The sequence below is a fragment of the Erpetoichthys calabaricus genome, chromosome 4, assembly GCF_900747795.2.
Source record: "Erpetoichthys calabaricus chromosome 4, fErpCal1.3, whole genome shotgun sequence".
Lineage (NCBI taxonomy): Eukaryota > Metazoa > Chordata > Cladistia > Polypteriformes > Polypteridae > Erpetoichthys > Erpetoichthys calabaricus.
Window position 1 is genome coordinate 23,875,875 of NC_041397.2, and position 10,367 is coordinate 23,886,241.

The window sequence follows — 10,367 nt, forward strand, 5'->3', positions numbered from 1 at the left end:
CTAATGGGAGCAGCCGAAAGAAGATGAAGAAGAATTGCAATAAAAATAAATAAAAATAGGTTGTATTAATGGCAATAAAAAATAAAAATAAATAAAAATATGTCATATAAATGGTAATAAATATAAAAAAATTAAAATAAATAAAAATAGTTTGTATTAATGGCAATAAAAATAAAAATAATAATAAATAAAAGTAGGTTGTATTAATACCAATAAAAAATAAAAATAGGCCATATAAATGGTAATAAAAATAAAAACATAAAAATAAATACAAATAGTTTGTATTAATGGCAATAAAAATAATAATAATAAATAAAAATAGGTTGTATTAATAGCAATAAAAAATAAAAATAGGTCATATAAATGGTAATAAAAATAAAAATAAGTCATTATAATGGCAATAAAAAGGCAATAGGTAGTAGTAATAGAATTGTCACATTTACCGACTACAGTGAAATTCTTACATGTCCGACCAAAATGTAACTTGTCGCCATGCTCCGGCGCCATGGTATACAGAAATATATTAAAATATTGTACATGACTTCATTATGTTTAATAGAAAACAGATCTTGGCTTATCTGATGTACTCCTTACCATTAGCTCAGTTATGGTGCCAGTTCCTGAAACCTCATTACAGTAAGTTTATAGTTATTTTAGCCAGGAATCAAAGGAATGCCAGTTGAGTGTGAGACTCGCTGCGAGGATAAAAACATATCTGTTTTAAATACTCCATCTTCTATAAATTAGAAGGTTTAATGATGTAGCACCATGTGTTTAATTTTACTGTAGTGTGTAACTGTATCATATTAAAAACTAAGATTAGAATATGACAGCATGTTAAAGATGGGACAATTAAAGCAACAGAACTCCCAGTACCTGCGACCCTGAGCGGCAGTGGATTCAGACCCCTTCACTTTTTTCACATATTCTTATTTTGCAGCCTTGTGCTAAAATCACGTACATTTAATTTTTCCTTCATCGAATGGCAAAGTGAAAGCAGGTGTTTAGGAATTTTTGCAAAATTATTTAAAAATCAAAAAGTGAAATGTTACCTCGACACGAGTGCCTGACAATACAAGCTTAGCACGCCTGGATTTGAGGGTTTTCTGCCATTCTTCTCTGCAGATCCTCTCAGTGTGTTCAGGTCTCTGCAGAGACATTCATGTTGGGCTCGAGTCTGGGCCCTGGCTGGGCAACTCAAGGACCTCCCCAGAGTTTTCATCAGGCCACTCCTGTGTGCTTTTTGTTTTGTGTTCATTGTCATTGTCCTGTTGGAAGGCAAACCTTTCTGGCCATTCTGAGGTCCAGAGCACCCTGGAGAAGGATCTCATAAAGGATATCTCTTCACTTTTCTCCTTTCAGCTTTCCCTCAACCCTGTCTAGTCTCCCAGTCCTTGTTGGTGAAAAGCAACCACAACGCATGATACCGCCACCACCCTGCCTCACTGTTCGACCTGAGAATCTTGTTTCTCATTGTCTGAGAATCCTTTAGGTGCCTTTTTTTGCAAACTCTGAGCATGCTTCCTTGTTTCTTTTACTGTGGAGTGTCTTCTATCTGACCATTCTTCATAAAGTCCAGCAAGGTGGAGTGTTGAAGTCCTTCTGGAAGTTGCTTCCATCACTGGAGTTCAGCCAGAGAGACCATTGTGTTCTCGGTTATCTCTCTTACCATGACCCTTTTCCCATAATTGCTCAGGAAAAGTTGTTGCTGTTCCAAACTTCTTCCAAGGCTTGTGAAGGCAACTGTGCTCTTTCCCTTGGGATTAATAAAGTATCTATCTATCTATCTATCTATCTATCTATCTATCTATCTATCTATCTATCTATCTATCTATCTATCTATCTATCTATCTATCTATCTATCTATCTATCTATCTATCTATCTATCTATCTATCTATCTATCTATCTATCTATCTATCTATCTACAGTATCACAATTCTGTTTTTAAGCTCCGCAGTCATTTCCTCCTGACTGGGGTTTTGCTCTGATACACATTGTTGTGACAGGCTGGGTTGGCCCCACAGTCCTTGGCAGCTCTCGAACCTGGAACTGTCGATAATCGGGATGAGCTGGGCAAATGAGGACACCAACAAGCAAGAGTATGGTGTATGAAGCCTTGGAACGTAGTGCCGCCCTAACCTGACACAGACAGGCAGACACAAGTTTGCCACACATTTTTAAATCTTATATAGGACTGCAATGCCATTTACAATTAAAACCCATGTCGAATGTAATTATTTTAAAACAAGATCTTCAAAAAGAACAGTTGCACAGGATATCTAAAAATTATTTTAGTACAAGTAATCTTACCAATACAAAATTGACTTTTATTTACAGTTGCCGTCAGAGCACACAAGGCACAGAGCACAACACAGCTACTATTCCCACCAATCCTTCCGCCTCCACTCCTCCTCAAGAGCTTTGCCTTCCTCCACCAATGCCAGCCATTGAGTGGTGGTGACTGGCTCCTTTTATAGGGCACCCAGAAGGAGTCCAGGCACCCAGCAACACTTCCTGGTTTGGCGGAAGTGCTGCCAAACAGGGCCCTGAAAAATTCCAGGCACCGCCTGGTGGTGGCCACGGTCCCCAGCAAGGTTGAGCTTCCGTGCTCATGACCCATGGCCCCGCTGCTGCCCTCTTTCAGGGTCCGGGGGAGAAACGGTCTTGCAAATACTCTCTCCTTCCATACTCAGGGCGTCCCGGCCAGGTAAGGGCTCCGCCTGCCCTCCACAGTTGCAAAAGAGTGCTTTTATTTTTTCAAACCCCCTAAGTACAAACAAGTGCAGTGCAGTCTGTTAATAAATAAATCAATAATCCATAAAAGCTAAGTGAATCAGTTAAGGTTAAAAGTCCAAGTAAATAGCCTTGATTTTACTGGTTTAATTGTTATTAAAACCCTGGCAGGAATCTCTCCATCATTTACAACAGTGAGCTTCTGTGTTTCTGTCTAAAATGGCGTCTCTTATGCTCACCCCGTAAGGACCTTGCAGCTACAGGAGGCGTCAACCAATTCAAATCCAGGCCCGGGGTCCCCACCCATCAGTGCCTCGACGTCAGTAGGGCTCCGTCTCCCTTCCACCCACTCAGAGCACTGTGCAATCCCGCTACTGGTATGCTCAGCAGGCGTGACCCTCTTCACCCCATCAAGTGTCTGCCCCACGCTTCTCTTCTGGGGGCCTCACTTCCATGACTGCTGACCTCCACTCTATCACTTGGGCTTCTCCTGATCCTGCCTTCTTTCCATCCTCCACTTTGACCTCCGATCTTCCTACTCTCGCCAGCTTCCTTCTTTTTACTCAGGGATGCAGATGCCCTTGTGCTGATTCTGGAGTGCTGATGAGGAAATCGATGGAACCGCATGTATCTACAATTTAATACATGATTGGCCAATTGTCCCATCAACCTCTGGAGGCCAATCACACCAACTCTGAAACCCAGGCACTTCTTTCTTTATTTATTTAATAACTCCACAATCGCCATGATCCTTGCTATGTATACCACATTTGTCGAGAAGGGTTCAGCTACAGACCCCCGCAGCTCCCTGATTTAATAGCTCCACTGGGCAGCCTATTGGACTACACGTTTTTGTCACTTGGTTTAATTGACGTGAGTCCCAAAACCCTAATCTTAACCATAGTCTAGCCAGGCGTATCATGTAACATGACTGATGTATAATGCAAAGCAACAACCACCTCAACAGATCAGAACAGAGCAGGACTCTGTTGCAGTTGTCAACTGTGGGATGCTCTGTTGACAAGTGTTGACAAGTGTGTGCCTTTCATAATCATGGATTGACCACCGGTGGACTCCAAACAAGGAGTAGAAACATCTCAGGAATCATCACTAGCCAAATTTCAAGTATCAGAGCAAAGGGTCTCATTTTTCGCCTTTGTCATTACAGGTTGTGGAGGTTCAGCCTGCTGCAAACAGACGCAGGACACCCAGAAGTCCAAAACACACACTTTTATTGTTCTTCTGTCTTTTACAGCACCACACAATGCACAAACCCACAATGCTCAGTCCTTTCTTTCCTTCTCTCTTTCTTCACTGCCACCTCCACTCCTCTCTCTCAGGCTCTGTCCTCTGCCTCCCGACTCCGGCTCCTCGAATGGAGTGAAGCGGGATCTTTTATACTTCACCTGGAAGTGCTCCAGTTGCTTCCTAACCAACTTATGGCAGCACTTCCGGGTGTGGAGGAAGTGCTACATGGGAACCCAGATCCTCTTCTGGCAGCCCTCCTGTCAGACCAAAGCTCCGGAGCTGTCCAGGCGCCCTCTGGTGGCCCCAATGCAAACCAGGTGGGGGCTGCCCTCTCGTGTCCCAGGGGAGGTACTGCTGTTGACATGTCCTCTCCCCCGGTCCTCTCCTCAGAAGGGTTTGCCACAGGGGTATCAAGTGTTGCCTGATGAGGAAAAATATGATTTTAAATAATAATAATAATAATAATTCATTACATTTATATAGCGCTTTTCTCAGTACTCAAAGCGCTATCCACACAGGGAGGAACCGGGAAGCGAACCCACAATCTTCCATAGTCTCCTTACTGCAAAGCAGCAGCAATACCACTGTGCCACCTGTTGATCACAAGGCAGCAATCTAACAAAATGTAAGGTAATAATAATAATAATAATAAATTTTATTTATATTGCACTTTATATTTTAGCAATCCCAAAGTGCTACAGAGTAAAAATAGAATAATAAAATAAAAAAGAACAGAAGAGTCTATAAAATACTTTAACAAAATGACTTTCTAAAAAGATGAGTTTTTAGGTTTCGCTTAAAGGCCTCAGTCGACTGTGGGGCTCTCAGGTAATCAGGGAGGGCATTCCACAGCCTCGGCGCCACCGATGAAAACGCCCTGTCACCCATGCTGCTGAGCTTAGTTCTGGGGACTTGAAGAGTGTTAGTGAGTACAGAGCAGAGGGAACGTAAGGAGTTATGGGGGGTAAGGAGTTCCTGTAGATAAAGAGGGGCATGTCCATAAATGCACTGATGGGTAAGAAGGGAGACCTTGTACTCTATTCTGAATGAAACAGGGAGCCAATGAAGGGTTTTCAGGATTGGGGTGATGTGATCATACTTTCGCACCCTCATCAGGATCCTGGCAGCGCTGTTCTGAATATACTGGAGTCTCTGAATACTCTTGCCAGGAATCCCAATGAGGAGTGCATTACAGTAATCCAGCCTGGAAGAGACAAAGGCATGGACGAGCTTCTCTGAATGCAGTGTGGGTGAAAATGAGCAAGTGAAACCGTTCAGTCAGGCCTGCTGGCTTGTTGTCGTATGTGGACTCCCATTGGTTCTGGAAAGGGCAGTGGGTGTGTCCTCTTTTCTTTTAATCACATCCCTCACGTTGCCTTTTGCTGACTTGTCTCTTTCTGTTTTTGTTTCCATAGGCTATCCACCTGAAACTGGACCTACACCAGTGGAAAACAAATCCATCATCTTTTGCATTTCTCCCGAGACACACAGACAGCCCACCCCCTACACGCACACACAAATATATGTGTAGTATATAATGTGTGTGTATTCTTTTACTTCTTTCTCCTTTTATCAGACTTGGCAGCAGAAAGCTTTTTCCTGTACAGGATGTTTGCCCAGTGCGTGCAGGTTATGTGCTGCTTCTGATAAGGCTTCTGCCATTGGAAATTTTATAGCAATCAAGTGCCAAACTCACTACATAATGTCATAGTGGAGTTTATTTACCTGAAGTTGGGTTTTTTTTAGCTTTATTTTTTTTTTTAAAAGGAGCGACACATACACTCACTGTGCCTAATAATGTTAGAATTCTGCTTTTAAGGTATGTGCTGACAGTACAGTAATATTGACGAAACCGGAGCCATTCACCGCTGAACAGATGTGTCTCCTGTTGTTTTATGTGACCCTGTCCTCTTCCGTTTGTAATCAACATTAGAGGTATTATTATTATTATTTACAATTTAGGAAAGTCTTAATCTATTTATATACTGATAACAGTTATATTTCCTACCTTGTGTTACAAGGAATAATGAAGAATAATCTTTCTCGGTATAAACCAATGCTAAACATGACAGCCTTACAAATGACCAGCAGGGCCTTTGTTTTCTAATGCAGGGATTTTGTGATTTTTGTTTTTTTGAATCCCATTTTCGAGTCCAGCGTGTTTTCTTCTAATTCTTACATGCCGAGTCTGTTTCACCATTTCGTGTATATACAGCAAGTTTACAATAATGTCCAATATCGGGGCAGCAGATTTGTAGTGCGTGTGTTTTTCTTTTTTTTTTTTCGTTTAACTGGATTTATGAAGCATTTTGTATTTTGTATTTTTTTTTGCAGTGCTTACTCAGTGTGAGGCTGTTAAAGCTTTGCTTTGTTGGAGTAAACAAAAGACAAATCTTTTACCCAGTTACATACTTTTATTTTTCTAACATGAAACTCGAAAGCAGATCATGTACAGACTGGCTTTTAGCATTTCAGAATTTCTTATTTAATATGTCTTATATCCACTTAATGCATGTATGCGGCATTTATCCTAGATTTATACTTTTCTGTAGCTTTTGCTTTTTTTTTTTTTTTCCTTATACAAAGGAAACGACTATAATAATGTCAGGCAGGTCGGAAAAGTCTGCTGTAATCGGGGGAAGCGTCTGCTTCTGGAGTCGGTTAGTGACAGGTGTGGTGGTGGCTCATTACGGTCACAGAGCTGCTTATTTCAGCAAATGTTTGGTATCCTCCAGGAATCTGTAACGACAGAACTGCTGCTGCTGCTGCATAATGCGATTAGAAAGATTTGGAATACTGACCTATATCTGCCGTTTTATATACAGTACCGCCTTTTGTATGCCCCACGTAGTACCATGAAGTGTTAGATATCCTGCCATAGCTGCTTCTGTTTTCCTGTAATGTTTCTTGTCGTTGAAGAACTCATAATGTTTATATTTTCAATATACTGTATATAAAACAAATCCATATATCGTGTGTTTAGATTCCACTTTTGTACTCCTATATACTGTAGCATGCAAAAGTATTCAACCCCCTTGAACGTCATGATCATTTTCTGCATGACTAAAGATATGCACACGTATTTATCCTTTCAGTATTTTTAACGTGAACTCTTGTGTTGTAACAATACATTTCCAAAGTCCAAACAAACCACTTTCTTTATATTTTTACCTGAAGAAGACAAACTCCAAAGTTAATGTTTCAGAAACAGAATTTCTTTATTGTCATTGTAACAAATACAACGAAATTAGGTGCAGTCTCTGTATTCAGGGCCTACACATTGTCGAGAGCCCTTCAGTTACAATAACAGCCTTCATTCTTTTGAGGTATGTAAGTATGTCCCAGTTTTGCACCTTGTTCAGTGCTGGTTCTTCCCCATTCTTCTTGGCAGAATTTCTAGAGACCCTCTAGGTTGGTGGGCTGGCGTCTCCAGACAGCAGTTTTCAAGTAGTGCCGTAGATTCTCAACAGGGTTACGATCAGGGCTTTGAGTTGGCCGTTCCAAAACAATCGCCTTTCTGTTTTTGAGACATTCCAGTGTCGCTTTGGCCTGACGCTTAGGGTCACATTGTCATGTTGAAAGGTGAATCTTCTGCCGAGCCGTAGGTTCATAGCGGACTGGAACAAGCTCTCCTGCAGTATTGTATCCATCCATTGTCCCTTCAGCTCTGAAAAGATTCCCAGTCTCAGCCCATGTAAAGCATCCCCATAGACTGATGCTGCCACCACCGTACTTCACCGTAGGTCTGGGGTTTCTTGAGGCCTGGGCAGTGGTAGTTTTACACCACACAAACGTCTTTGAAGTCTGGCCAGAAACTTCTGTTTTGGTCTCATCTGACCATAAAACCTTCTCCCACATCTTATGCTGGGCCTTTATCATGCTTTGTAGCAAATGCCATATACGTGTGGACCTTCTTAAGAAATGGCTTCTCTTTTGCTACCTTGTTTTATGGAGAGCTTGTGAAATTGTGGACCACTGCACCTTCACTCCAGTTTCAGCCAAAGAGCATTGCAGACATCTGAGCGTTACCGTTGGGTTTTTAGTCGCCTCTCTCACCAGTCGACGTCTCGCTCCGATGTTTAGTTTGGTGGGACGGCCTGTTCTAGGAAGAGTCTGATCCCACAGTGTACAAACGGGCCTTGTTTCTCACTTCAGCAGAATGCTCCTTTGTCTTCATTTTGGCAGTGATTGTTCATCAAAGACTATGGCCCTTACAAAAGGGGATTTTCATGTCTAGAGTGATATAAAGAACTCACAAGTAGCACCTCATTATGTGTCATTTTGACTGTCAAATGACTGTCACCTTTGTGTCGTTTGCGACTAATTTGTCATTTGTGTAAGCCTGGGGCTTTGAAAGCACAAGGGTTTAAATAATTACGCAAACACTAACTTTTGGATTTGTCTTCTTCAGTTAATTATCTACAGAAAATGGTTTATTTGGACTTTAGAAAGGCATTGTTAGAGCTTAAGAGTTCACGTTAGAAGTACGGAATGGATAAATACGAAGTATGGAATGGATAAATACGCGTACAAATCTTTTGTCATGCTGAAAATTATGGCGACTTTCAAGGGGACTGGATACTTGTGCACACCATTGTACACATTATTATTGAACATGCCGAGATCAATTGATGAGATCCATTATATTTTTGTTAAATATGAAGCCTATTAGTGAAATAGTTAAACAAATTGATCCTTCTTTTCTCGAAAAGAAGTTCAAAGGTCACTGATATCCAGTGCTTGTTAAGGTCAGTTCAAACACTCACAAAAGCAATAAGGTACCATATTCAGGGTCTCTGCTTTGGGGGGCTGAATTCCTGGGACTGAATGTCTTTCTATACTCAAAACAGTTTGATAGTTGAATCTACTGATTTATATTTTTATATTCTGGAAAAAAAATGAACGTACTTTGTGAGAAAATAACATTTATATCTTTTAAAGGATCCGAAGTTACTTTGGCATTAATGGAACATTTCAGCATTCAATGTAAACATTATGAGTCCTTTATTTATACACCTTTAAAAAAAATAATAAAATAAAAAAAACTGAATGTTTCATATTTTGTTGCCATCAGAATTGTAAATGATTGCTTTGTGAAATGCGCAAATGATCTTATCTATGCAGTCTTGTATTTTTTTTAATTTGTACTTCTGAAAAGTATATTGTATTATAGAGCTGTTGAGATATTTTAAGTATCAGATGTATTGTTTCAGATAGATATATGAAAAAAATGAAGTATATTTAGTTATTAGATATAATGATTTTGATGCTTTTTTGGGTTAACTGACTATTATTCTTCTATTTAGCTGGGATCTTTAAAATAATATTAAAGAATAAAGTTCTAATATTAAGGCTGAAATGTCAGCTGGGCATCCCTAACAGGAGGGAAAAAAAAATTATATCGGACCAATATTTCTTTCTTTTTTTTATTTTATAAAGATTGACTTGACAAAAAAAAAATAATTGCACTTCCTAAAACATTTGCTTTTATTGAATCAGTCTACTTCACTGATTAAAAGTTTATTTCTTCTATATTGTTTTAAAACTGTTACATTTCTTAACTTATATAAATTGTTTTATTAAACTTTTTTTTTTACAATCAGTGAAATAAAAAATAATAAACAAAAATGACTTTGAAATAAAAAAAATAATAATTTTTATGGGGTGGAAAATTTTTTGGAAGAATTGAAAATAAATCGTGAATGAGGCCAGCCCTTCCTTTGGTGGATGTTCCACAGACCAGCGCGTATGGCTTTACATGGCATGTAAATATTACGTACTGTAATATTGGAGGGGTCCGGGTTGGGGTGGGGAGGGGGGACACAGGTAAACGCACGCCTTAACTGCTTAAGCAACACGTGAAAAACCTTCTAACTAAGGAAATGCCTGCTGATGATGTGTCTTCAGTGAATAAGAACAATCTTTGCAGTTGGTGTATAAAGCCATACATGTACATAAATTATATTACAGAACTTGAGTGACTCTGTGTCTCTTTTTTGACGACGTGTGTGCTTTGTTTTACGTGGATGTGTTAGAAACATTTGAGCCCATCGTGCCATTAATTCTAGCAAAGCTAAAGAAGCATAAGAACACACGTAAGACATTTGACCTACGAGTGGAGACCATTCAGTCCATCGAGCCCGCTTGTTTAGCTAATAGCTAAGCTCTCCCAATATCTCATCCAGATTCTTCTTAAAAGTTCTCAAGTTCTCTTCTTCATCTCCATGCATTGATATTTTGCTCCAGATACCCACATTTTTTTGCTTAATGATGTGCTTCTTGGCTTTAGTCCTAAATGCAACCCACCCTTGATTTTCACTGGTGTCCTCAAGTATTTGATTTACCGTTAGGTTGAAAGAATTTGGCTGGAAAGGATAAGGTTGTA

At 39.9% G+C, this 10,367-nt stretch overlaps 1 protein-coding gene across 1 annotated transcript in view; it reads left to right on the forward strand.

Annotated features, from left to right (window-relative positions):
- LOC114649891 (forkhead box protein O1-A-like) overlaps nt 1-9,954 on the forward strand; it is a 243,658-nt gene extending 233,704 nt beyond the window's left edge. The window contains exon 3 of the mRNA XM_028799260.2: nt 5,398-9,954. The gene's annotated coding sequence lies outside the window, so the exon portion shown is untranslated. The remainder of the gene's footprint in view (nt 1-5,397) is intronic.
- The last annotated feature ends 413 nt before the right edge of the window (nt 9,955-10,367 follow it).